Genomic DNA, 27,043 nt, shown 5'->3' on the forward strand with positions numbered 1-27,043 from the left:
AGAAGAGGCGGCTACGGGATGCCAGGCGCTGTGTACACAGAGGCTGAAACAAAATCAAGCGGTGGCCTGAACCCCACACCCTGCATCCCACAGTCTGAACGCCAAAGCACAGATGGAAACCTGAAAGCCCCTTTGACTTAGCAAAAAAGAGGCCCAGCCTTAACTCCTTGCTCGAAACTTCTGCCACATCAAAAACATGGTCGGTCACGAAGGGGAGAAGGAGAGTAACCACCGTGACCTGGCTTCCGTGGTGTGCCAGGGGCCATGCAGATCAAGCCCCCTGCAGTCTTCCCAGCAGCCCTCTAAGGCAAGTGCCATGGGCTCTCTGCTGTAAGTCCCCTCTATGAGTAAGGAGAAGCCAGGCTCTCTCTGTATTCATGGACTGGAACTAAACCAAGCCCCAAGCCCGAGCAATCACTAGGCGTGGGAATCTTGGACCCAGCCAAAGGGTATCTTTTAACGAAGCCAAAGTTTTTTTTATTTTTTTGTTGTTGTTAATCCTTACCAGAGGAGACTCCTCCATTAATTTATTTTTTTAAGATAGAGTTGAAAAGAGGGAGTGGGGGGACAGAGAGAGAGAAAGAGAAACATGGATGCAAGAGAGACACATTGATTGGTTGCCTCCCGCACGACCCCAACTGGGGCCATGGAACCTACACATGCCCTTGACTGGGAATCGAACCCGAGACCCTTTGGTCTGAGGGTCAACACTCCAACTGCTGAGCCAAACCCACCAGGGCTGAACCAAAGTTTTTTTAAAAAAGACTAGTGAGTCATTCGAGTAAGAACTTGCTCTCAACACAATGGAAAGGGAAGCCACTCTCTGAGAGAACATATTTGCCAATGATACATCTGATAAGGGGTTAATTTCCAAAAAATATAGAGAATTTATATAACTTAACACCAGGAAGACAAACAATCCAATTAAAAAATGGGCAAAGGTCCTGAATAGACACTTCTCCAAAGAGGACATACAAATGGCCAATAGATATATGAAAAAATGCTCAATGTCACTAATCATCAGAGAGATGCAAATTAAAACTACAATGAGGTATCACCTCACACCTGTCAGAATGGCCGCCATCAATAAATCATCAAACAAGTGCTAGCAAGGGTGTGGAGAAAAGGGGACTCTAGTACATTGATGGTGGGAATGCAGACTGGTGCAGACACTATGGAAAAGAGTATGACATTACCTCAAAAAATTAAAAATGGAACTGCCGTTTGACCCAGTGATCCCACTTCTGGGAATATATCCTAAAAATCCCAAAACACCAATCAGAAAGAATATATGCACTCCTATGTTCATAGTAGCACTATTTACAATTGCTAAGATCTGGGAATAGCCCAAGTGCCTATCAGTAGATGAGTGGATAAAAGAGCTGTGGTACATATATACAATGGAATACTATATAGCTGTAAAAAGAAGGACCTCTTACCCTTTGTGACAGAATGGATAGACCAGGAGATAATTATGCTAACTGAAATAGGCAAGTCAGAGAAAGACAAATATCACATGATCTCACTTGTATGTAGAATCTAATGAACAAAATAAACTGGCGGACAAAATAGCACAGACACAGTTGGAGCATTGGCTCAAGGACCAAAGGGTCTCAGGTTCGATTCCCAGTCAAGGGGCATGTACCTGGGTTAGATCCCCAACCCTGGTCAGGGATGTTCAGGAGGCAGCCAATCAATGTGTCTCTCTCACATCTCTCTCTCTCTCTCTCTCTCTCTCTCTCTCTCTCCCCCCCCCCACCTTCCTCCCTTCTACTCTCTCCAAAAAGAAAAAAAAATCAATGGAAAAATATCCTCAGGTGAAGATTAACAACAACAACAAAAAGACCAGAGGCATGGATGCACGGGACAGACGGACAGATCTTAGAGTGGAGGTGGGGGGAATAGGAAGAGATTAACCAAAGAACTTATATGTATATAACCCCTGGACACAGACAATAGTGTGATGATGACCTGGGGTGGGTTAGGGGCTGGGTGGAGGGGGGCAAAGGAGGAGGCAAATGAGGGACATCTGTAATACTGTCAACATTAAAAAAATAAAAGAACTTACTCTCAACGTTTAAGTATCTTTTTATAAGTATCTCTTTGATACTGAATGGAATGAAATGAGAGCTTCAGACACACAGAGCCACACTGAGGGAGCACCCAGCGACTTTTAAACTGTTTGGAGGAACCTTGGGAGTTGTGCACACAGAAAAGAAAGCATTTTCCACCTTGCACACAACCCTGAGAATCCTGGAAGTCTTTGCTGGGTTCTTATAGATTTCTTTTGCAAAGGGGAAAACAGTGCCCTTGATGAAGTCTGAAAAGTAGCTGTCTGGCTTGAAGACCGGGGCTTGGAGGAAGTCAAGAGTGTCCACAGTGCTGCAGTCACAGGGGAAGAGGGTCTCAGGCCTGGACTCATCAGTCAAAAACTTGGAATGCTGTTTTTAGAACGATTTAGAGCCCAGTTTTCATCCATGAAGAAGCCATAACCAACTAGAACTAATGAAAAAGAAAGACATGTTTTCTTGTCTGGGAAAGTTTTTATATGGCCATCGATTCTAAATGACAGCTTTGCAGGATAGAGTAATCTTGGTTGTAGGTTCTTGCTTTTCATCACTCTGAATATTTCTTGCCACTCCCTTCTGGCCTACAAAGTTTCTTTTGAGAAATCAGCTTACAGCCTAATGGGAACTCCCTTGTAGGTAACTAGCTGCCTTTCTCTTGCTGCGTTTAAGATTCTCTCTTTGTCTTGAACCTTTTACATACATATCTATCAACAATGGAATCTACAAACAAAATGAACAGGTAGAACAGAAACATTCTCATAGATACAGAGAACATTTTGTTGGTTGCCAGTTGGGAGGGGGTTGGGAGAATGGGTGAAAAAGGTGAAGAGATTAAGAAGTACAAATTCATTGCTAGACTGACAAACCTCAAAGGGAAAGGGGTTGGGGGGGTGGGAAGAAATAAACCAAAGAACTTATATGCATAACCAATGGACACAGACAATAGTGTGGGAAAAGGCGGGAGGGGGGCGGGAGGGGGAAGGAGAGGGTCAATGGGGGAAAAATGTGGAACATCTATAATACATTTACATCCAACAATAAAGATTAAAAAAAAAAAAAAAAAAGACACACCTAGCAGAAACAGTACAGAGACATGAGAATGTGCATACACACACACACACACACACACACACACACACACACATACATAGGCCAAGAATCTCAGGGTACGTACCCCTAGAACACATGTTGAGGGCTTTTGCTGTAGAGACCCCTGATGTCCATTTGACAGATGAGAAAGCTGAGTCAAGGAGCAGTGACTTACCCACTACCCACGGCCACCAGACACTGACAGGCTGCACCAGAGGCTGAGAAACCCTTTAGCCCCCGGTTCTGTGATGGTGAAGCCCTGGCCAGACCTCTCATCTGGGAGTAGGTGGCCAGCCAGGGCTCAGGCAGCGGCAGCGTGCCGCAGACACGTGTCAGGGGTCACAGTGGCATCTGGGAGCACAGAGGGGAAGTGAAACACAGTGTGGGAGCATGAAAGTGAAAGCGCCCCACCCCACAGAGACGGCTGCACCGGGAGGGGAGGCTTCAGAGGGCTCCAGGATGGTCTGGAGCGTCTGGTTCCCAGGCAGAGCCAAAGACAGGCGCCCACTCACCCCCGTGGACTCCCTGCCCTGGAAATCCTACTGAATCTGGGGGATGACACTGCCTGGGGGCCCTGGGACCCTGAACATCAGCAATCCCAAATCTCCACTGCACACAGAGAGAAGCCGAGGCCCGGAGAGGGGCACAGACAGACCTGACACACAGTGGGGCCAGGCAGAGCCAGTCACTAAATCCTCTGGGCCTCAAGGTCCCCACCTATTCTATGGGGCATCCAACGTGCCGAAGTGACAAGCAGGAGAACATACTATAGAAAATGTAAAGCTCTCAGTGGGATTATGGTGGTAGTAGTCGTGCTGACTTTAAAAATAGATCTAGCCAGGCAGCTTCTGTTGGGTCAGCAGCCTGCGGGGTTTGCCCCAGTATGTCCCCAGCACCTACTGGCCTATTGTGCCCCCACTTGGCTAGCCAGCCAAGCTCCCACCCGTGTCCCCTGGCTGGTCTGGGGGGGGTGGGGGTTCTGACACCGAGTCCACAGCGGCTCCACCAGACCTGCAGACTGGGCGACAGCCCGCAGCCTGCAGCCCGCAGCCCGCAGCCCGCAGCCCGCAGCCCGCCACGAGCTGACAGCGTCATGAAGCACCTGCCTACTTCTGCTGCGGCCAAGTGGTGCGGGGCTTTGGCTGCGGCACCAAGCAGCTGGGCATCCCCACAGCTAACTGTCCTGAACAAGTAGTAGATAATCTTCCAGCTGATGTATCCACTGGCATTATTATGGACGGGCCAGTGTTGGAAGTGGAGATGTCCATGAGATGGTGGTGAGCACAGGATGGAACCCATACTACAAGAATGCAAAAAAGTCCATAGAAACTCACGTCATAGACACCTTCAGAGAGGGCATTTATGGGGAAATCCTCATGTGGCCATCGCTAGTATCTCAGACCAGAAAAGAACTTTGATTCTCTAGAGTCACTTATTTCAGCAATTCAAGGTGATATTGAGGAAGCTAAGAAATGACTAGATTTACCAAAACATTTAAAACTCAAAGAAGACAATTTCTTCCAGGTTTATAAAAGCAAAATAATGAATGGCCACTGATGAACAAGCATCTTACTTATTCATTCACTGTCTCCTAGTATTTTACTGCTCATAACTATGCAGTCTCATCTTGGTTATATTTTAAAAACCAAAAATGTTCCTATAGCTGTGAATTAGTTTAAACAGCACAATGTAATTATCTTTATGCTTCATGTTCAATTAAACCTATCATGTATAGCAATACAAAGATTCGTTTTAAAAATCAAGATTCTTTTTATGTAACACGTTAACTACAATTTACCACTAGAAAGGTCTTAAGCGTCTCATAAGGGAAATTAAATGTATATAGCTATGGGTAAAAAGGCAAGTTACCAGTTTGAAATGAAAACTAATCCTCATGGTAAAATACTAGCATGTACGTACTTGTATAACGTGCCAATAAGAGAGGGCTTATAAAAGTAAATGTATTAAACAGATTTGATAGTTTATTATAAACCTTAGGGGGAAAATTCCTACTTCGTATTTGATATTTAGTGCATTAATATATTACTACAAACATGAAGATGTGTGAAATTTTAATGAGTCATTTCTTGTATGAGGTTAAACCATTGTATTGTGTTCACTTGTTATTTTTTTACAGCTGCCTCAGTTCTGATTGGCCTGGACTCCCGCTCTCTATCAGTTTTTTTGGTCTGTCTTTTAACACATTAAAATGAGTGTTTTGTTTGAACTTGTAGGTTTCATTTTTGTGTTGTCTAGCACTTTCCTCTTTTTAAGAGTAGATATACTTCAACATTTTTCATGACTTTGGCTTTTTCCCCTTTAAATAATTGCCTATTTCAAGTTTTTTTTTTTCTTTTCCCCATTTGGAACACCCTGTGACTTCCAAAGGACTGCCTCTGTCTCGACCACTCCACCCCGTCACTATATGAGAAACCCCGAAAGCTTCCTCATTAGGTTTCCGCAACGTTTAAATGAACACATAGCAGTTCACGTATACATATCATTTTCTTAAAGAACACAAAATTCTTGTTTTTCTCCCCAGAGAAACTGTTTAAGAGCCAATTAAACTATGAAATAGAAAGTTATATTTAACGTGATTATATGTTCCTGAGCAAACAAACTATTTGTAGTTGTGTCTACACAATGTAATTTAATGATAGGAGTACTTGTAGCTTTGGGGAAAGGTATAAATAATACACTTTTAGTTAAATTAAAAAAAATAGATCTAGAGACAAATGCTGAGATCACAGACCTCAACAACAGCCCCTCTTTCCCAGGGACACCCAGCGGCAACTCGGTCCGACATCCAGCGGCAACTCGGTCCGACACCCAGCAGCAAACTCAGTCCGACACCCAGCAGCAACTCAGTCCGACACCCAGCGGCAACTCGGTCCGACACCCAGCGGCAACTCGGTCCGACACCCAGCGGCAAACTCGGTCCAACACCCAGTGGCAACTCGGTCCGACACCCAGCGGCAAACTCGGTCCGACACCCAGCGGCAACCTCAGTCCGACACCCAGCGGCAAACTCGGTCTGACACCCAGCGGCAAACTCGGTCCGACACCCAGTGGCAACTTGGTCCGACACCCAGCAGCAAACTCAGTCCGACACCCAGCGGCAACTCAGTCCGACACCCAACAGCAAACTCAGTCCGACACCCAGCGGCAAACTCAGTCCGACACCCAGCAGCAAACTCAGTCCGACACCCAGCGGCAACTCAGTGCGACACCCAGCGGCAACTCAGTCCGACACCCAGCAGCAAACTCAGTCCGACACCCAGCAGCAAACTCAGTCCGACACCCAGCAGCAAACTCAGTCTGACACCCAGCGGCAACTCAGTCTGACACCCCAAATCAAAGTCGGTGACTGTGATGCCAGGTCCAGAAATCGCATCTGAAAACTAAGGGCTGTACTTTGCCCCATCAGGCTGCGCCCAGGGGACACAGACACCCTCGGCTGAACTGACAGGAAGGCTGACAGCCAGCCCTGACCCTGACCTAGGGACTTGCCCAAAGGTGCCAGTCAGGGCCAGGCTGCCCGCCCTTGGCCCCACCCACCAGAGAGCATTTTCCATCAAGAAAAACAAACTGCCCAAAGCCAGCTCCCTATGATCCACGTCCACTCAGCTCACCCCAGCCTGGGAGGACGGATGGAAGGAAACAGGCTGGAAGGAAGCATCACCCGGGCGGGGGCCTAGGCTTGGTACAGGGTAGCCCTGAGAGGGCAGCAGGCTGCATTTCCCCTTTCCTGGGGGCGGGGGGACCAGGGCTGACCCAGCGTGACTGCCACCTGCCTGAGCCCGCCCACCCCTCCGGAAAGTGCAACAAGAGACCCAAAACCAGACATGCAAGTTAGCCTGCCTCTGCCAATCTTGCCCTAAAACTGAGGTCAAACCAAACAAAGCCAGGAGAGGAAGTGCGATGTCCCCAGAGGTCCCCTGCAGGGGCAGCTGAGAATCCACCGAGGACTGAAGGGCTCTCAGTGTGCCCAGCAGTTTGCTGTTCAGGTCCCAGAGTCAGACGCTGGTTGTGATCCCTGTGGTGTCACTTTCCAGCTGTGCAACTCTGGCCAAGTCTCCCGACCTCTCTGAGACACAGCTGAGATATCACACTGGACTCACAAGAATGAGTCCCCACAGGCCTGGCAGAAGCACTTGATGAAATGTGGCTATTATCAGTCTAGTCTTATTTTAGGGATGCGGAAGCTGAGATCTCAGAGGCCAAGGAAATTACCTAAGAAATTGGAGAGTGATTCAGCTATGTCCACTGGCACAGGGTCTCTCCTGCTTCCTTAGACCCTTATACATAAGTGTTTGGGACGCCCAGGGGTCCAGAAGGAGGGGAGCAGGCGGAGCACCACCAAACCTGGGCCCATCCCACACAGTCAGATACTAGCAAACGGACCAGAGCTCAGCGGTTCTGTCCAGTGCCCCTGATGGCCCACCCAGGCAGGTTTGGTCAAGCCCGTGTTTTGGGGAGAGCCAGGTGGGGGTGCCTTGGAAGGAGGGGGCCGCTGGAGCAAGTACAGGAATCCTCAGAAATCTGGGGGGAGGGGCGGCAAGTGAAAGAATTAAGACAGGAGAGGAGATAAAGATGAGAGCATGTCGCAGAGCAGACGCCAGGTATGGGCCTGTCCTGCGAGCCAAGAAGCGGCACGCTACATGAGAAGTGCTGGGAAATGTGAGCAGGACGGGGCTGGGCAGGACCGTGACACACATGCCGTCATCCATTCTCCAGGCACTAGGTGAGGCCTCAGGGGATAGCAGAGGACAAGTTGGACACAATCCTTGCCAGTCAGTTGAGCAGAAAAAGCAAAGGTTGGACAAGTGTGGTGAGCACTGTGATGCAGGATGTGCAGGCAGCTGGGGACACCCAGTGAGACAGCTGTTGCAACCGAATGGGATGACGAGTTCAGCCAGAGACCAGCCTGCTGGCCCAGGGCCTTGATCCAGAGCCCCCAGTGCGGCTGCCCCCTCCTGAGGGAGTCTCTCACCCCTGTACTGTTACCTCTTTGGCTTGGCCGGACCAGGGTTAATTCTGTCCCACTCGCCTGCTAGAAACACACAGGAAATGAACCAGGCCCTCTAAATGGAGCTGCTATTTTGGACCTAATCAAATCCTCTCCCCAGTCTAGTCCAGGCTGAGGAAGGGTGGCAGGTGGGAGCTCTGTCTTCGAGACCCCAGATCCCCACTGCTATTGGGCCACTGGAACGGACCTGCTCCATATCACACAGCTGCTAAATGTGGACCAGGTCTGCTGACCCCAGAGTCAACCTGCAGCTCTCACTCAGAAATGACTCACCACAGCCACTGCACATTCCGGGCTCCACAGGTGCCCTCAAAAAGCACTTCCTGAAGGGGGGGCATAGGGAGGTAGAACTGGGGTTTGTCTCCATCTCAGGTGGCCCTTACACAGCCAGGATTTTACAGAAAAAGCACTGGACATAAAACCGGGAGGCCTAGCCTGGAATCCTCATTTCATTATTTGCTAGCTGTGTGGTCCCAGCCTATCACTTCTGGCTTGCTCTACCATAAAATGGGGTGAGGACGCCTCTTGCCCCCTGTCCCAGAGAGCTAAGGGGATCGAGTCTGAGAAAGCACAGGAAAGTGCTCTGCGAACTGGGAAGTCCTTGGAGAAAGGGAGAGGCTGTTAGAACTCTGGCCCAGACTTTGACCCCCAGGCTTGGCTTTTGAGACGGGTTGCTCCTTCAAGTGTGGCCCGCCTGGGTCTGGTTCCTGGGTTCCCGGCTCAGTGCTGGCTTCCAGGAACCTCAGTTGCTCCACTGCCACTTAGCTCCCCAACCCAGCCTGTCCAGCTCCTCCAGCCCGGCTTCTTGACACCCAAGGGCTGGAGCCATCGCCCTGCCTCGGGCTGGGCCGCCAGCTCTGGGTACTGATCCTGACCTCACACTGGCTGGGCAGCCTCAGGTGCAACCTCTCTGGTCCTCAGTTTCCTTAGCCCCCAACTCAACGTGGCCCAAACTGAGTGTGTGGTCTTCCCCTGAGTCCATCCCTCCTCTCCGGCTCTGCACACTGATGCCAGCACCAGCTGCCCACACCGGGGGCCCGGGTATCATTCTCCCTCCCTTTTCCTTCACTCCGACTCCTTTGGCTGATCACCAGATCCTCCTGATTGTCCCTCATAAAATCTTAAGAATCATTCCACTGAGGGAGGTTATGCATGTGTGGGGACAAGGAGTATATGGGAACTCTCTGTACTTTCCTCTCAGTTCCTAAAACTTCTCTAAAATATACAGGTTATTAATTTAATTTTATTTATTTTATTTTTTTATCCTCACCTGAGGACATTTTTTGTATTTATCTTCAGATGGGGGGGTGGTCATCAATGTGAGAGAGACACATCGACTGGTAGCCACCCACATGACCCTAACAGGGGCCGGGGACAAGCTGCAACTGAGGTACATGCCCTCAGCGGGAACCGAACCCAGGACTCTGGTCCGTGGGCCAATGCTCTAACTGCTGAGTCAAACCAGCCAGAGCCCCCTCGATCTCCACTACCACCAACTCCCTCCAGAACACTGTCATCTTCCATGGGGATTGATGTTGACCTCCCAGTGGCAGACCAGACCCCTCTGGTCATTCTCGGAGCCATGCCAGGGGAGACTTCTCAAAGCAAATCTGACCCTGTCACTCCTCTGTTTGACATGACGACAGGGCTCACCAATGCCCTCCAGGTGAAATCTATAGCTTAGGGACACTCTGTCCTCCCCCTAGCTTCACTACTCCCCATCTTAAGAGTTTGACGAATGAATGAATGAATGAATGAATGAATGAATGGGAAATCCAGTGAATTTCATGGGACCATCTAGACTCTTCCTGCTCAGCGTGGCCCACGAACCCGCAGCAGAAACACCAGGAACTCATATGAAATACAGAATCTCAGGTCTCAGTCTAAGAGCATGAGTCTTAGGTCTTATATCTCCTGGATCAGAATCAGCATTAGCAAGAGAGTACAGAGATCCAGGTGATTAATTTGCATACTGAAGTTTCAAAAGCCCAGATCCAGACTATTGGGTCTCAAAAGAGGAACATGGTAGAATCACCTGTGGAGCATTTAAAAATATCTCTGTCTGCCCAATTCCAGACCTGTTGGATTCCCTAAGAGTAGGACCTAGGTATCTTGACTTTTTTCTGACTCCCTGGGTAATTCTGGGGAGAAGCCTCAGTTAACAGATGAGGTGAGTAAGGCCCAGAGAAGGACTGTGACATACCCTAGGTCATACCACGGCATCAGGACGGAATCTAGTCCAGGACAGTTCCAACACACTGCTCCCTCCGTGACGAGAGGCCCGTGAGAAGAGGCAAGACCTCACAGCACCTGAGCCAGGGCGGGGAGCTGGCAAGCCCGCTGGAGTCAGCTACCCATTCATGTTCCCTAGAAACAGACGCCCAACTGGAGGAGTGAGAGGAAGGAGGAACTTAACTGCAGATTGAAATTTCTCTGTTCCTAAAGAATCCCACAGTAACTTACAGGTCTCTCAGGGACTCGGGAGGGCATGGAGTGTACCCATTCCACAGAAAGCAATACTGAGGCTAAGAGGAAAAGCAGCTCACTCAGTTCAGAAACTCTCACGACAAAGCCACTCTGAAGCATGAGAAAAGAGGAGCCCCTTCTAAGAAGCCTTCCCTACTCTTGGCACTGACACCAGACTAAGCAGGACATAGCCCCAGGCCTGGCCTTTGGAGCCAGCTGGGATGCCCCCCCCCCCCCCCCCCCGATGCCCAGCCTCTCACTGGGCAGGAGGAGGCAGTTCCCAAGGTCTGAGTTTCCAGTACTGAGCCTTGTCACCACCTTGCCAGGCTCTTCTTCTCGGGGGACTCAGACACCACTGTTTCTTTTGCACGGGGAGGCTGGACTCACAGACCCCACAGCCTCAGAGACCCTTTCCACACCTGCAACTCTCTTCTCATCTGACAGGCACGCACGTTGAGAGCAGGGGTTTCCCCGGCCTCTTCCTGTCCCTGTGCTGACTGACGCCCTGTGTCAGGAGAGTACCAGGCCCTTTGGGCCTCTCCTGCCCCACCCACCCCTGGGGGGCTCTCTGCTCAGGAGCCAGTTCACCTGTGGGCTCCACCACCACTCCCCTTCCCACCTGGCACCCTCCTTCTCTGCCTGGGAGAAAATTTCCCTCTTATCTCTAGCTCCCCAAGCCTATGCCCTGCTCGTCCCTGGGAGCCCCGCTCGGTGCTGCCCTGGGATGGCTTGGCTAGAGGCTCTCTGCTCTCTTGCTAATGCCTGGCCTGCCCTCCTCTCATGGCCCCAGCAGGCCCTGCTTGGCTCATCAGGACTGCGTCTCTGGCTTACTCACCCCACCTCCACCCCACCCCCAGAGTTACTCAGCACATACCTCCGGAGCCCCAGCCATGAGCAAGGGCCTGTGCAGGACATCGAGCCAGACAGTGACAAGACGCATTCTCTTCCCTGAAGGCACTAGGTCTAAGGGGAGGAGAACCAGGGAAGGGGCCAAGGCACTCTCCCTCCCACGCACTGCTGCCCAGGGGCTACGAAAGCGGAAAGGGTTGGGAACGAAGACAGCAGGAACATTCGAGAAAGTACAGGTGGTTCCGAGCAGAGGCACGGATATGTGAAGGAATTTGGACTTTACCCTGAAAGCAGTGTAAACTTGGTGCTGTAGATATAGGGAAGGTGGAGCTAGAGATGATGGAAACAGACCATGGTGAAAAGATGGGGGAAGAGGAAGAAAGAGAACATTAGTTGAGCATCTACTAGACACCAGGCACTGTGACAATTGCTTTGCACATAGTCTCACTTCCAGCAACCTGATGATGTCCCATGATCTCCTCTCCTGCTCCCTTCACTGCCTCCCCCCCCCCGCCCCGCCCCTTCCTTCACCAACCGAGGCCGGGGACAAACTGCAACCGAGGTACGTGCCGTTAGTGGGAACCGAACCCGGGACTCTCTGGTCCACAGGCCAACGCTCTAACCGCTGAGCCAAACCGACCAGGGCTCTCCCTTCCTTCAGAAGACTTTAGCAAGCACCCACCCGGGCCAGGCACTGTGCTAGGCGTGGTGAACAATACCAGATACAGGGTCCCTGCTCTTACTCCAAATCTGTGGAGACTGAGGGGCAGATGTCCGAGTTACCTGGTGGGGGGAGGGGTGGTACAGAATTCCATACACCTGGCAACCCTCCCAAACTCTCTCCCTCCCAGGGACCACTTCCCAGACAGAGCCAGCGAGCATGTGGTTTCTCTGTGATGTCTACATTAGGTGTCAACCAAACAAGCTCTGCCAAGCTAGGAGGACCCCAGGGAAGGGCACAAATAGCCCTGTGGCCATGAGACCAGGATTTGGAATCAGGCAGGCCTGGCATTGAATCCCACTTCCTAACAGTGCGGCTGAGTCCTGTGCCCCTCCCTCACAGGGCTGTCAAGTAGGAGGCACCATGCCCTTCCTCTCCACTGCCTGACTCTTCCTCATGGCCAGCACTAGGGACCAACCCCACATCTACAGCTTAACTCCAAGCAACAGCTCAGAGAACACGCAGCACTTTCAGAGTTAGGGTGGTGGAAAGAAGCCTATTGTCGGTGAAGCAATGGGGTCTGGAGACAGACAAATCCAGATTCAATTCCTGACTGCCACCTGCCAACGCGGTGCCCTTGGCGGGGCTGCTTAACCTCTATGAGGCTCAATTTCCTTACCAGTAAAATGGTGATACGGGTAGCGAGTCCCTAGAGCACAGCATGGCTGGGAGGCAATCCACATAAAGAAGCCTGGCACATAATAGTTGCTCAGTAAACGTTTACTGTTCCTGTAATCATAATGGTTACTCTCAGCAACAGCAGCCTGGTCCCTTGCATGCCACTCTGAGAGACAGCACTTGACACATTCTGACCCTTACAGCAGCCTGAGGATGGGGGGCACTGTCCTCTGCATATTTCAGGGGAGGAAACTGAGGCCATACCAAAGGCCCTGGATGGACTCAGCTCCCCTCGGCTGGGTCAGTCTGGCTCACCATATAGCCTAGGCCGAGTTACTCCCCTCCCTGGGCTGTACTCTTCAAGAGCAGGTCTGTCCAGTTCCAAATCTCAGCCAGCCTGCAGGAGTCAGGGCTCAGGCCCAAGGTGTGGCTGGGTCTCTCGTAGGTACACAAAGGGCAAGAGAAGCAAGAAGCACCCCTGTCCAGGGATCCCCAGGCCTCATCTGTCTGCCCCAGCTCCTAAAATATCTCCTCCTTCAGGGCATGCAGTGCTGGGGGCCCTGGAGTGGGGGTAGGGAAGAGGTTCTTCCTCTGAGGACAGTGGGGTGGACATCTGGCCACTGGACTATGCGGCAATCCTGTGGCTAAAGGTGACCCTCCAAGACCCTGGCACGCTGAAGCCTCCAGCACTGACCCCTGAAGCAGACATCTGTCTCTGCTGAGGGGTGACGTCCAGGCTGGATTTGGCTGGGTCTTCAGTCTGCTCTAAACTCAGTCTCCCCTCACCCTCCCGTCATGGGACTTTCTCCCATGTCCCTCACGTGAGCCCGACTGTACACCTCTCCTGCTTAAAACCCCTCCACCCCTCTGCCACAGTCCCAGCACCTTACCCTGCTTGTTTGGCCCTGCCAACGAACCTCTCCACCGTACCATTTCTCCTCTCTTCCCCCCAACCTGCCTGAACTACAGCTGCCCTTGAACAACACAGTTTTGAATTGCGTAGGTCCACTTATCTGTGATTCTTTTTCAATAAAATACTGTACATGTATTTTCTCTTCCTTATGATTTTCTTAATAGCATTTTCTTTTCTCTCCTTTACTTTGCGGTAAGAATAACAGTATATAGTATATATAAGTATAAAATATGTGTTATTGACTATGTTATCAGTAAGGTTTACGGTCAACAGTAGGCTATTAGTAATTTACTGTTTGGGAGTCAGTTATACATGGATTTTCAACTGTGCAGAGGGTGGTGCCCCCCAACTTCCACATGGTACAGGTATCAACTATATTTGTATTTCCCCAACCACACTCTACTCTCAGGCACCTCTAAACCTGTGCTCACTGTACCTCCTACCTAGAGCCCCCTGCCTTCCCTTGTCCGGCTGGCAAACTCCTACTCATCCTTTAAAACTCAGGTCCCACACACATTGCCCACTGATTTCTAACAAAGGTGATTTTGCCCTACAGTGAGAAGGGATAGTCTTTTAAGTAAATTGGATATCTACTCCAAGAAAAGGAGTCCTGATCTTTACCTCACACCATGCATAAGAATCTATTTCAAGTGGATTCTGGATCTAAATACAAAATATAAAACAATTAAACTTCTAGAAAAAATAAGAGGCTATATCCATAACTTTGTAATAGGCCAAGAAACAGGATTCCAAAAACATTCTCCATATAGAGAAAGACTGACAAGTTGGACTGCATTAAATTAAGTTCTTCAAAAGATACTCTTAAGAGAGTGAGAATATAAGCCACAGAGTGGGAGGAGATATTTGCAGTGTGTATATCCAACGATAAACACTATCCAGAATATTTTTAAACTCCCACAAATCATGAGAATAAAGGCAGCTAATCCAGTAGAAAACTGGGAGAAAGACCTGAACAGACACTTCCCAAAGAGCGTATCCGAATGGCCAGTCAACGTATGAAAAGGTGCTGGACCTCATCAGTCCTGGAGAAAATGCAAACAAAGCCCCAGTCTGATATCCCCACATGTAGCACCAGTAACCTCGGTGAGGACACAGAGCCACAGGCACTCGTACACTGCTCCAGGAGGGCGTATTGGTGTCACACTTTGGAAAATCATAGGATTGTTTCTACTTAAGCTAATTATATACAATTTTATGACTCACCATTGCAAACCTTAGGTATTTACCCAACAGAGACGTATACATAGTGCATCAACAGTCATGTGCAAGAGTATGCACAGCAGCACTGTTCGCTATAGCCTCCAACTGGCAACAACCCGAACAGCCATCAACAGCAGAGTGGGTAAACTGTGGTACAGCCACACAATAAAACACCATACAGCAATGAGAATGGATAAACTCAAACTTCGTATAATAGCATGGACAAATCTCGCCATCAAAATGCTGACTGAAAGAAGTCAGCATAAAGAATACATACTCAATGATTCCAGGTGTACAAAGTTCAAAACCAGGCAGCACTAATCAATGAGGGAAGTCAGATAGGGGTTACCTTTGAGGTGATCGTGACTGTAAGGGGGAAAGTGGGGATCCCAGGGTACTAGAATGTTCTGTTTCACTTTGTGAAAATTCACTGGCTATAGACTGATCTTTCTGTAAGTTACACTTCAATGTAAAAGTTTATTTAAAAAACAAACAAACAAAAGCCTTCATCTCCGTGTCTCCTCTGCCCCTGGGCTGGGCTTCCTCCCTGAGCCCCTTCCCTTTGTGCCCATCTCTGACAGCACGTTCCAGCGGACTCTCCCTGCAAAAGGCTGCAGTGGCACCTGCCATGTACTGGATGCCCACCTGCCATGTACTGGATGCCCACTCTGTGCCAGACCCTGCGCCAAGAGCCTGCTTCGCCCATATCATCTCATTCAGTTACAGCCACCGTGCGGGGAGCAGCGAGTGCGCTCTGGCTCTGTGTCAACGCACGTGAAGCGTTTCCGGTACACACGTCTCATTTAACCCCATGAGGCTGCGCACTGCTCAGGAAAAGGAGGCATGGAGAGGTCTGGTGTCTTGCCCAAGGGCACACAACTGCAAAGTGGGAGGGCATGCCCTCAAGTCCAGAGCCCATTCACCTACATGCAATGCCTCCTATGGCTGCCCCTGGTGTGAGAAGGTACATGTGGCTGGATACACAGGTGACTTTTATGGCTGGGCAGGAATCATGTCTACACCTCAGACCAGGAGAGAGAGCTGCTCCTTACACAGAAAAGCCTCTGTGTAACCAGATTCAGACTCACCCCTGCAGAAAGCTTCACTGAGGCTCCAGGCTGGGTTGGAAGCTTTCCCAGGATGCCCACAGCCCCCTCCCCGGCCTCCCCATCAAAGCTGTGTTGCTACCATCCATTACATGCCCGTCCTGGCACAAGATTACAGATTAGACCTTTTATGTCTATACCTCCAGTACCTGGCAATGCACGGTACACAGCAGATATGAAATACAGGAGGAAGGAAGTGAGGGAAGGAGGGAGGTTGGCAGAGAGGACAAGTACAGAGCAGCTCTTCGGATCAACGGGGAATTTCATTCATTGAGGTCGGAGCAGTGACGGTTTCCCCATCCTGGACGACGTCAGTTCCAACCCTTGACTTGAGGAACGGCACAACCGCGCCACCTATCACCCCGTGGTCCTTCCCACGGCCGCCCCAGCCTTTGCTCAAGATTTCAGCCAACCGTCTGGCTCCCGGAGGCTCTGCCCAGTTCTTCTCTGCTTCTCCCTGGGTCCCCCACACTCTGCCGCCCTGCCCCAAGCGTCTGAGTTCTGCCCTTAACCCCAGGTTAACCCCATCAGAAAGTAAGGAGGACGCCACAGAGGGTCTTGGCTACATGAGGAAAAGTGTGCCCGGTCCCAATAACTTATTGTGTCCCCACCTTTCTAAGTTGGGAGCTGCTGACAGCTCTCTGGCAGCAGCCTGAGCCACAGTGCCAGGTGCAAGCAGGCTGGCCCGTGGCAGGAGGGCGAGGGGAGAAGCCCTGAGCCATCTGGAGTGATGACTAGGCCCACTGCCAGAGGAAGAGGGACCCTTTCCCTTCTCCTCTGTGCCTGGAAGCTTTGATCTCACAAGTGGCCCATGGCCCCAGCAGCCCTCTCCCCAGTCCTGCCTCAGCCCACGCCATCCAGATGCCTGGGTGCAGCGGGCTGCCCAGAGAAGGTGGCGGCTCCCTGGGGATGAGCTGGCTGGCCTGCAGCGAGTGGCTGCAGCCCCTGTGGGCTGAGCGGGCTGAGCGGGCTGAGCCGTAAGCAGCCTTGTTTATCCCTGGGAGGAATGATGGCTTTCCCTGAGCAATGACATCTTGGAAACGGCCTGGCTCCACAAACAACAACAGACCTCCCGGCCTCAGCCTGGGCTCCAGCTTGCAGAAGGCTCCTGACCAGACGCACCTGATAACAGGTTGGGGGCTGCTTCCTGCTGAGCCAGACCCTGGCCTTGACCAATGGCTCTTGAAACCCAGGAAGAGAGGGTGTGCAGAGAATCAAAGAATCGGATGGCTGGAAGAAGCCTGGCAATCCCTGGTCCAGTCCCTGGTTGCTCCAAAGGGGAAACTGAGCCAGAGGGGGGAAAAGCATGTGTGCCTGAGATCCTCCAGCGAGCAGCGACTAGAATATACCTCAGTCTCCAGCCTACTGGCCAACCAAGGGCTTTCTCTGCTGCACACACTGTTCTTCCAGAGGAGAGCCGGGCTTCAGCCAGTAAGCCTAGAGGTTCTAGAAAAAGAAAACAATGGGGAGTACAGAAGAAAAGGAGCACAAAGATGAAAACCAGGAATTCTGAGGGATCCAGCTGGTGTGATGGAGAGAGACCTGGGCCGAGGAGCCGGAGACCTGGGCCTTGTCCCCACTGTGCTGCTGAGTCGTGTGTAACCTCAGGCAAGTCCTCCCTCTCCTGCCTCATTCCCCTATTTGTCCGGAAGGCAAATGGACTCAGCCAACTCCAGGGCCTTGGAGATCAAATTGGAAAAGTTCTCAGGAGCCCCAGGAACCCAGCTGGGAATGGGCACTCCCTTCCTCACCTGTGCCTCTTCTTGGGTAACCAGGCAGACACCCACATCTATCCCTCTAGCTGGCTTCCTCTGAAGGGGGCCCAAGCTGAGCTCCGAGCCACTACAGTCTGTGCAAAGGACCATAAGCGTTGCATTCAAACAAGCCAGGGCTGCCCCTTCCGCCTTCAAGCCCAGGCCATGCAGTGGAGACCATCCTAGTCCAGGAGGACCCCTGAGTGGGCTCCAGCCAGGCTGAAGCCAAGACTCTCCCTGCCTCATCTCCTGTCAAATGCACCCCTGAACTCCTTGACCCTATGGAAGCAACCCTGACAATGCAGAAACCAGGGCCCTCCCAAGGGCCTCCTTGCCAGGCTCTCAATGGTGGTGCCAGTCTCTGCCGGGCAGAGCTGGCGATGGGCAGAAAGCTGACTTGAACATCAGTGCTTGTCCTCAAGGAAAGCCCATCCTGGCCCTCTCCTCCCATGCCCTGGGCCCCAGGTCTGAACAAGGAACTAGGTTTGAATAAGGCCCAGATCCCACACAAACAGGACATGAGCAACCACCATGGGTGCCACCACCAATGGATAGACAGGTTCCAACTGGAGTATCTGCTCTAGCTGTGGACGTTTGGGTGGGTTTAAGACCTGGAGAGAAAAGAAGGGACAGGCTTTCCAGGCAGCAGGAACAGCATGTGCAAAGGCAAGAAAGCGGGGGTGGGGTGATTTCACTGGTACCAAGTACTTAGAGTCAAAAGCCTCATCCGTGATTTCTGCAGATAGCCCAGCAGGGGTCACGTGCCTCATCTGCCTCTCTCTTCACCATCCCCCTGCTGCTGCAGACGCCTGGCTGGGCCTGGAACAAGCCCTGCTATAGAACTTGGCTCCCTGAAGGGCCCGCCCTGGGCTAAGCCATGCCACGTGCTAGAGCTGGGGAAGAGAGGAGGTGCCCCTTGGCTGGGCAAGGAGGACTCCAGGGGCCCTGGTGGAAACTCTGACTATGGCCACAGTGCCTGGCTGGGATCCCGCAGGCAGTGGGGGGCAGGCTCTGCAGCTCCTTCCTTCTAGGAGACATATCTACCGCAGCCCTCTCGAGAGGGGAACAGCCCCCAGCCATGAGCCTTAGGGCAGCAGCACGTGGGAGACTTTTGGTGAGTGGCCCGGTGGCCCTGCCAGGAATGCCAGACTCACAGCTGAAGTACACAGCTCAGGTCGGGGCCACGCACCCACACATCCTGCCCTCGCTGCTCCAGGAGGCAGAAGTCCTCCATCTTGGTCCTGGCCACAGACCTGCTGTGTGAGCTTGGACATGCTCCCCCCTCTCTGGACCCAGGCTCTTCTTCAGCCCCGGAGGTCCCAGGACAGAAGGGCTCCTCCTGGAAACCTCAGAACGGGAACAGAGATGTGGGGCCTCCCGCTGAGAAAAGAATTGGCCTCTGCCCACTCACAGTGGCCAGCTCTTTGGGGTGAGTGGGTCCCCTGACCTTTACTCCCTTCCTTAGGGGTCAGCTGGAGTCAAAGGAGCAGGTGCAGGACCTTTCCCGAGGGGCTCAGGAGACAGAGCATCCCTGCTGTGCTTCCAGTGGACACTCAGCGAAGTCTCAGGGACCAGAGGCAACCCCCGGGGACCAGCCCCCGAGACCACCTCCTTCCCAGACACGGAACTGGGCGAGAGCAGCCACCCCTAGTGCCTGCTGTGTGGTCACCATCCCTGACATAATCACCAACACCATTAGCTCAGCACTCCCTCCCCAGACAGTGTCCCGACTTCTGGTCACCAAACATTCCTTTCTCCCAGAAAGAAAAGCCGACTGACCAGCCCAGAAGTGGAGAGCAGCACATGGTGGAAGCATGCCCCTACCCTGCAGGGACCCCACCCCTTCAAACACACACACACACACACACACACACACACACACACACACACAGCGATCTCAGATCAGAACACACACGGTTTGGTTGCAACATGCCCATCAATGGCTGCCCCGGGGAAGAAACAATAGAAACAGGGGCATAGGGTAGCTTGGACAAGATCCCCCCCGCCCACCACACACACCCTGTCACCCAGGCACCTACCCAGCACACTCCGGCAGGGACCCAGGCGACTCAGGGCTGCAGCTCCTGCCAGCCCGCCGCCCGGGTCTCTGCCCCGTCTCCGCCCAGCTCCTCCCGCAGGCGGGCGGGCAGCCGTGTCAGTGGCAGCTCCTGGCGGCCGGCCGGCCGTGTCAAGCAGCTGCCTTCCCAGACAGAGCTCCTTTGTGTCAGCAGAGCTATTTATGGACTTACCCAAGTTCCCCAGGGGAGCGATACCTGCTGGGAAAAGCAGAACCAAATGACCAGGTTCCACCTCCCACATCTAGGTAGCGTTTTTCAAAACCCTTGCATCACTCGGTCCTCCTCCTCCTTCTCCTCCTCCTCCTCCTCCTTCTTCTTCCTCCTCCTCCTCCAGAGCCTTCCCAAACACACACCCTGTCCAGCCAGCTGCCACCACTCTGAAGAGAGGCTGGATTTCTTTCTTCCATCAGATTGAAAACTCTGTGATTTCCCAAGCCACTTTCATCCAAGGAATCCAGAGTGTCTCAAAGAAGAGACCTCTGCCAGCCGCTCCTTCTGCTGCAAGGGGCACAGCTAGCTCCTGGGTTACCCACACACTTGTGGGCCCTCGCCCCCTTACCACCTATTCCGGGCTCCAGGCTGGCCCCAGAAGTGCCACACGGAAGGGAGAGGCATCCATCTTTCATGGTGGCACCCCTGGCACCGGGATCCCGAGTTGGCTGCCCCCCCCCACACACACACACACATCCCAGGACTCCCGCTGCGGGGGCAGTGCAAAGCCACCAGCCACCAGTCATGCTCTAGCAGGACAGAGCCAATCGCTGAGGCTTCCCTGTCCCGCCCCCACCCCCATGCTGCTCTCATCCCAGTGGGTGGTTGCAAGTCACCGGGGTCTTGCAGCCAACACAGGGGACTAGAGAGTGCCATCACCCCGGGTGGGGAAGCTGCCGCCTCAGCCCCTCCCACAGCGCCACCCAGCGCAGCAGGGCGCTCATGCTTTTATTTAGCACTTGTGTGTACCCAACTAGGGGAGTCAGAGATGGACAGAGAGCTTGGGGCTTCCTCCCCTCAATCTGAGGCTACATTACAACAGCTCAAGAATGAGGACCACAGGCGAAGGGGACTCCCTAACGGGGACCATGAGGGACAAAGGAGAGAGCGCGGGACTGGGAAGCAAGTGTCCCAATGCTAGTTCCAGTGGCAGCACTGGTTGGCTGGGTATCACTGAGCATGGCCCTCCCACCTCTGCCCCTTGGTTTCCTCATCTGCGAATTGGGGCTGACGACACTTGCACCAACCACCTGTGGGATTGCTAGAAGATGCGATGATCCCGTGCCAGGCACTGCTCTGAGCTTGGCCTTCATTAACTTGTTTAACTAATCACCCCCAGCACCTTGTCAGGCAGGGGTTATTATTACCCTGTAGAGAACCAGAGCCCTGGCTGTGCTGGAGGCAACCCATCACAGCGCCTCTCTGACATCCATGTTCTCTCTCTCTCTCCCCCGCCCCCCATCCCCCTTCCACTCTATGGAAAAGATCAATGGAAAATGGAAAAATATCGTTCGGTGAGTATTAACTAAAAAAGAAAAAAGAACCCAAGGTACAGAATGGCAGAAGAAGTTGCCCACAGTCACACAGCTAGTTGGTGTGGAGCCAGGACTGAACATCAGTTGGTCCAGCTCCAGAGTGCCCACTCCTAGCACTGGGCAGCCCCACACTGTAGGCAGCCACTTTGCTGGTACAAAGCTGCTCGGGGCTGTCGCTATGGCTGCTGCACTGGGTTGCCTGATGTCAACAAACACACCCTGGGTTGTGCCCAGGGCGCAGATTGGGGGTGCCCATCCCATAGCCAGCTCCAACTTGAACATTTGTACTACAACAGTGGAAGGCACCCTAAGATGTCGGCACAGGAAAAAACAGGACTAGGGTCCCATCCTCCTTTCCCACCCCACCCCACCTCGGCCACCCTGGACGAAACACTGTCCCTTTGCCCCTTTCTCTCCCTATATTAGTACCAAGCCTCTGAATGTCTATCTCTGACTCTCCCGGCCGGTCTGTCGGACTATTCCTGTCTCTCTCACATACAAGCGAATGCATGCATGCTGGTATAAGGAAACACCCTTCATTAGGGTCGACCTGGCATAGCCCTCATCGAGTCGGGCACTTACGAACTCCAGTCAATGCTCTGTCTTGTCCCTGGGGGCAGAGCCAAGGCAGTCTTTGCTGGAAGCTTCCAGACTGGAAGGCTGTCATCCTGCAGGCTCCTGGGAAGCAGGGCCCACCCCTGTCCTGGGACACTGAGGAAGTGAGTCTCCTGAGATGGCCAATTCCAACATGGCTGACCAGTTCCCAGTGGGGCTGACTGGTTCCCAGGATGACATCTGTGATTCCTGGGGTAAGATTTCTTAGGGGCAGAGCTGGACTATAGGGTCTTTTACATGAAAGCAGCCTCGGGGGCCTCAGCTCAGTCTTTACCTTCTTTCAACCGACAAATGGCTGCAGAGCACCAAGTATGTGCCAGGTTCTGGGCCAGGTTCTGGGCCAGGCTCTGTGCCAGCCCCTGGGGGCTGGGTCCTGCACTCACAAGGCTGACAGTCCAGTGAGGGAGACAGACATCAGCCACACAGTCAGACTAATGAGGCCATAAATAAACAGCTCTGCCAACCCAGGGCACCGGGGCCAGAACAGATCCAGCCTTCATCGATGCTCTGGACCACAAGGATAATCAGGAAAGGGCATAACGGTCAGTGCCTTGAGGCCCGGGCATCTGCCAGCTCAGGCAGGGGAACATGTAGTGTCTGGGGCAGCCCTGGCAGCCACTGCCCTCTGCCTCCCATAGCTCGACACAACTCAGAGGGACAGGTGGGCCCTCCCGGGGCACAGCCTGGGGCAGGATGGAGGAGTCGCTGACAGCCAGGCTTCCTAAGCTGGAGGGCCCTTGGAGACCCTTCACTCCTCTTCCCCGTTTACAGCCAGTGAAACTGGGGCCCAGAGAGGGAAAGTGACTTTACCAAGGAAACAGAGCAACTGAGTGGCAGGGCTGGGACCAGGGACTGCCAGCTCCCAGCCCAGTCGCATCCCAATGCTGCGCAGACCTACCTAAATGATGGTGCTGTTCAGTATAGGAGGAATTGGGAATTTGGGGAGCAGCAAGATCTAGGTGGCCCACTGGCCACAGAGATTGGCGCCTGGGCACTCAGGGCCTGGGCTCCATCTATTGATCCACATATTTTATTTACCAAACACTTATTTGACGCTTACTATGTGCCAGCACTGTTCAGAGCACTTCCTGATTATTGACTCACTAACTCTTCATAACCCTATCGGATATGATGTCTAATGACCCCGTTTTATAGATGGGTGAACGGAGCAGAGAGAGATTAGGGAACCTGCTCAAGCTGGCACCCTAGTAAGCACATAGCTACGGATCAAGCCTAGTCCACTTCCCACTGTGCCCTGCACAACTGCAAAGGGCAGCTCAGGGGACAGATGAACCCCAGCAACACTGAGAAACCGACTGGCTGGATGGCCAGTCACGCAGGCCAACTTCCCACCGTTCGGGCCAGCTGGCAGCAGCCTCCAGGGCTGGGACCAGGAAGGCCAGCAGGGAGGTGGTGTGTGCACACCCCCTGTTCTTTGAGGGCAGCACCCCGGGCAGAGCCCGGGGCTCTAAGAGCGGGTCTAAGGAGCTGTGGCGGCAGCAGGATGCACCCCAGACCCCTGGACGGCCGCGCTCCTGCGGCCCACGCCACAGCAAGGTTTCCACCCGCTGCCTCCACTCTGTGAAACCTGGGATCTCCAGTTTGTGCTCCCAAGATCCCATCATGAACCCTGCACAGATGGAAACCCACCTCCTTCCCCCTGCAGACTTTACCTGGGGGGAGGGGCTGAGCCTGGGTAATGCCCTCCTCAGAGAAAGGAGGGTGCCTGCCAAAGGCTTTAATGAGCTTCCGCATCCTGGCTGCTGATCCAAAGTCCAGTAGGATTTTGTTCCAGGATGGAGAGGAGGGAGATGCTGCTATGACAGAAACTGGGCACAAGCAAAGGAGAGGTGTGCACCCAGGAATTCCAGATCGTCTGACCGACGAAGACCAGCCCCGCCCCCACCAGCAGCCGCTGGGGCTTTCTTGGCTGCCTAGGGTAATGGAAGCCTGAGCTGGGATACTGTGGGCCCCCCTTCTACAGAGCCCTGCCCCTGCCCCAACCCGCTACAGAAGAAGGTGATGGCCCTGGGATGCCCTGTGGAACTAAAGTTATCTGTACATGCCCGCTGAGCCCAAGCGCTGAATCTGCTAACCTACTTAAGAAGTTCTGGGCTTTTACTCACTGGGTCTCACAGCCCTGGTCTGGGGGTCTATGGAGTCCATGCAGGAAGGCCCTCCCCCCCAAAGAGTCAGCCAAGAAACAGTTATTTGTTATTTCCATAACCACTGGATCCCTACTGTGTGCTGGAGACTGTGCTCAGAACTATGGACACAGACCGACAGGGAAGCAGCCTGTTCCTGGGTCTGACTTGAAGATGGGCATGGCTGCCCCTGGCACTGATGCTAGAAGCAGGGACTGTCCTGTTAAGTCTGGCCTCTGGGACCTGAACACCAGGGCAGGGGACACACTCTCCTACTGCTTGCTGAGGCACTTGGCTCTTCCTGGTGGCACTTGCCTTGACCTTGGGGCACAGCTGCAAGTGGTGGGGTGGGGTGGGGCGGGGTGGGGCAGAGCAAGTATCCTCAGGTTCAGACTCACAAGAAGCCTGGCCTGCAGCCTGCGGAGTCCAGGGTAAGTCCCCCGCCCTTCCTGGCCTCAGAGTCATGTCTCTAACATGAGGCCGGGGTGCACTTCGCAGTCACCTCAGCAGCCTCAGCCTGACCTTGGGCAGCTGCAGTGACACAGGATGGTCAAGAGCTGTGACCCTCTCCCTTCCCGGCTCCAGTCCAAGCAGCCATATGTGGGCCTGAGATTTCAGGCTTTGGGGCTCAATCCTCGACCCACTGTTCTTGTGCCAGCTCCAGGGACAGGCTGTGTCCTGACTATCGAGTTCCTAGGAAGTGTTCAGCACAGAGTGGCTGACTCAGATCTACGGAGGCCAGCCCGTGACCTTGGCTGCTAGATGTGGTTCATCCACACACTCCCCCGAGTCCACCTGCTTGGACTGCTGGGCCTGTGCCCAGGCCAGCACATCAGAGGCCACCATCCTGGTGCTTCTGGCAGCATGACTACCACATATTATGTGTTGGGAGTGAGCCAACACAAGCAGATAGAATCAAGAGATGGAGAGGCTGAGACCAATTCTCGGTGATGTTGCTCAAGGTCCTGAACTCAGCTATGCCTGAAGGCTACCTTCCATAATCCCATCAATTCCATTTCCTGGCTGAAACTAATTTGAGTCAGGCTCTTGTCACTTGCAACTGGAAGATTTCCGACTAAGAAATCTGTCTCATACCATATCACCGGTACTTAGCCCGGTGTCCGACATGCAATAGGCACTCTGAATTATTTGTTCACTCAGGCAGTCATTCAGCAAACACTGCACAGTGAGAAGGTGACCAGGTTTGCTCTTTAGGAAGAGTCATCTTGGCTGTTGTTTAGAGAGGTGACTAAAGGGACAGGAGAAGGTACAGGGAGACCCACAGGAGACATGCAGTAGTCTGAGGGACAGAGGTGAAGAGGGTGGCTGAGCAGAGGGGGTGGGGGGGAGGGAGGATCCCCGACTCTAATAAATCACTGGCAAACCTCCGATGATCCCATCTGCTCTTTGGCGTAGTCTCCCAAGCTGTTTCACTTCCATCATTCTGGCATCCCCACCTTTTCTCCCACCGTCAACACTCAAAGTTTTACTGAAGGGGACTGGGGTCAGGATCCGAGTTGGACCTGATAAGCAGGGAGTATAATGTAGCAGCTCAGAACAGAAGCTCTAGAGTCAGACACCTGGTTTGGATCATGGCCTACACCTTCTAGGTATGAGACCCTGTACAACTGCTTAACTCTCTGTTCCTTTGTTTCTTCATCTGTAAAGTAATAATAATGTTGGGCAGATTGCATATTATAGCAGAAGGAAAAAGCACATTTGATAAATATTCGGTGCCATTATTACTATGACTAATATTATTATTTGTATTACAAAATCAAGAAAGAGAAACTTGAGCACATAGAAAGTAAACAATTCCAAAACTTAATAAGATTTCCCTGAACTAAGGGAAGACTTGAGTCTTCAGATTGAAAGAGCTGAAGTTGGTACCAAGAAAAATTACCGAAAGAGAGCCAACACCTAGAAATAATCTGGTGCCGTTTCCAGATTCCCAAGATGAGAAAGAGGAACCCGGCTCGTCTCCACAGAGCAATGGGAGCGCACTGAGCCTGGGCACTGCCCTTGTCACAGCAGCGGTGCTGGGAGGGCAGAGCGCTGGGCCAGGTTTCTGGGGGAGAAGGGCCGGCAGCCTGGCTCCTCTCCTCAGGAAGAGGGCGCCCGTTTCCCGACTCACAAAGACCAAGACAGGATGCTACCCACAGGCCCTTTCTGGCAAAAATCACTCGAGAAAGCTCTCTAGACAAAAATGAATGAAAACCAAGAAGTCAAGAGTGAGATGATGCATGTCAGAGACTGAGAAGCAACGAAGCCAGAAACATTTAATCATTTAACTACTGCTAATATAATTGAGAAGTTAAATGCAATTTTAAACAAATGACTCTTAAAACATAATAGAGCTAATGTTTAAAAACAGTAACAATCCGAAAGTGAAGTTCTCGGTGACTTCAGCAGTACTGAGGAGGCATGAAGCAGAGCAGAGAGGATTATGGGCCAGCCATGTCACATGCTCATCACGGGCAGTCGGAGGTGAGGACAAACTCTTCCAGATCTGGCGTCATTCCTGATACTGAAATGAGTTTGTGACAAAGGAAGGGTAACACCAACGGCAGACTAGAAGTAGGGTGGACATCTTCAGCGGAAATTTTGCAGAGTAATGGGGATTGGTCTTGGGATGTTGACTACTATTAAAACATATTATGAAACTATAGTGATTAAGCCTCAACCTGACATAGTATTAGACAGATTCATGAAGGAGACAAGAACATTAAAAAACTCACCCACCTCTGTGTGAAAATTTGGTCTATAAGTGAGGAAAGGAAAGACGATGAAAAAAATAGGTTTGGGAAAATCAGTTTACCATTTAAGGAAAAAAAAATTAATGAGA

The 27,043-nt window shown here is 52.3% G+C and overlaps 1 protein-coding gene and 1 pseudogene across 4 annotated transcripts in view; one reads left to right on the forward strand and one right to left on the reverse strand.

Annotated features, from left to right (window-relative positions):
- Positions 1 to 27,043, reverse strand: part of RGS3 (regulator of G protein signaling 3) — a 121,349-nt gene that overhangs the window by 14,932 nt on the left and 79,374 nt on the right. The window contains exon 1 of one of the 4 annotated variants that reach the window (XM_036260449.1): positions 19,875 to 19,994. The exons of the other annotated variants lie outside the window; for them this stretch is intronic. The gene's annotated coding sequence lies outside the window, so the exon portion shown is untranslated. Of the gene's footprint in view, positions 1 to 19,874; positions 19,995 to 27,043 lie in introns of those variants that run through there. 4 annotated transcript variants of the gene reach the window in all.
- Positions 197 to 4,715, forward strand: LOC118629932 (annotated as a pseudogene).

The sequence above is a fragment of the Molossus molossus genome, unplaced genomic scaffold, assembly GCF_014108415.1.
Source record: "Molossus molossus isolate mMolMol1 unplaced genomic scaffold, mMolMol1.p scaffold_m16_p_14, whole genome shotgun sequence".
NCBI lineage: Eukaryota > Metazoa > Chordata > Mammalia > Chiroptera > Molossidae > Molossus > Molossus molossus.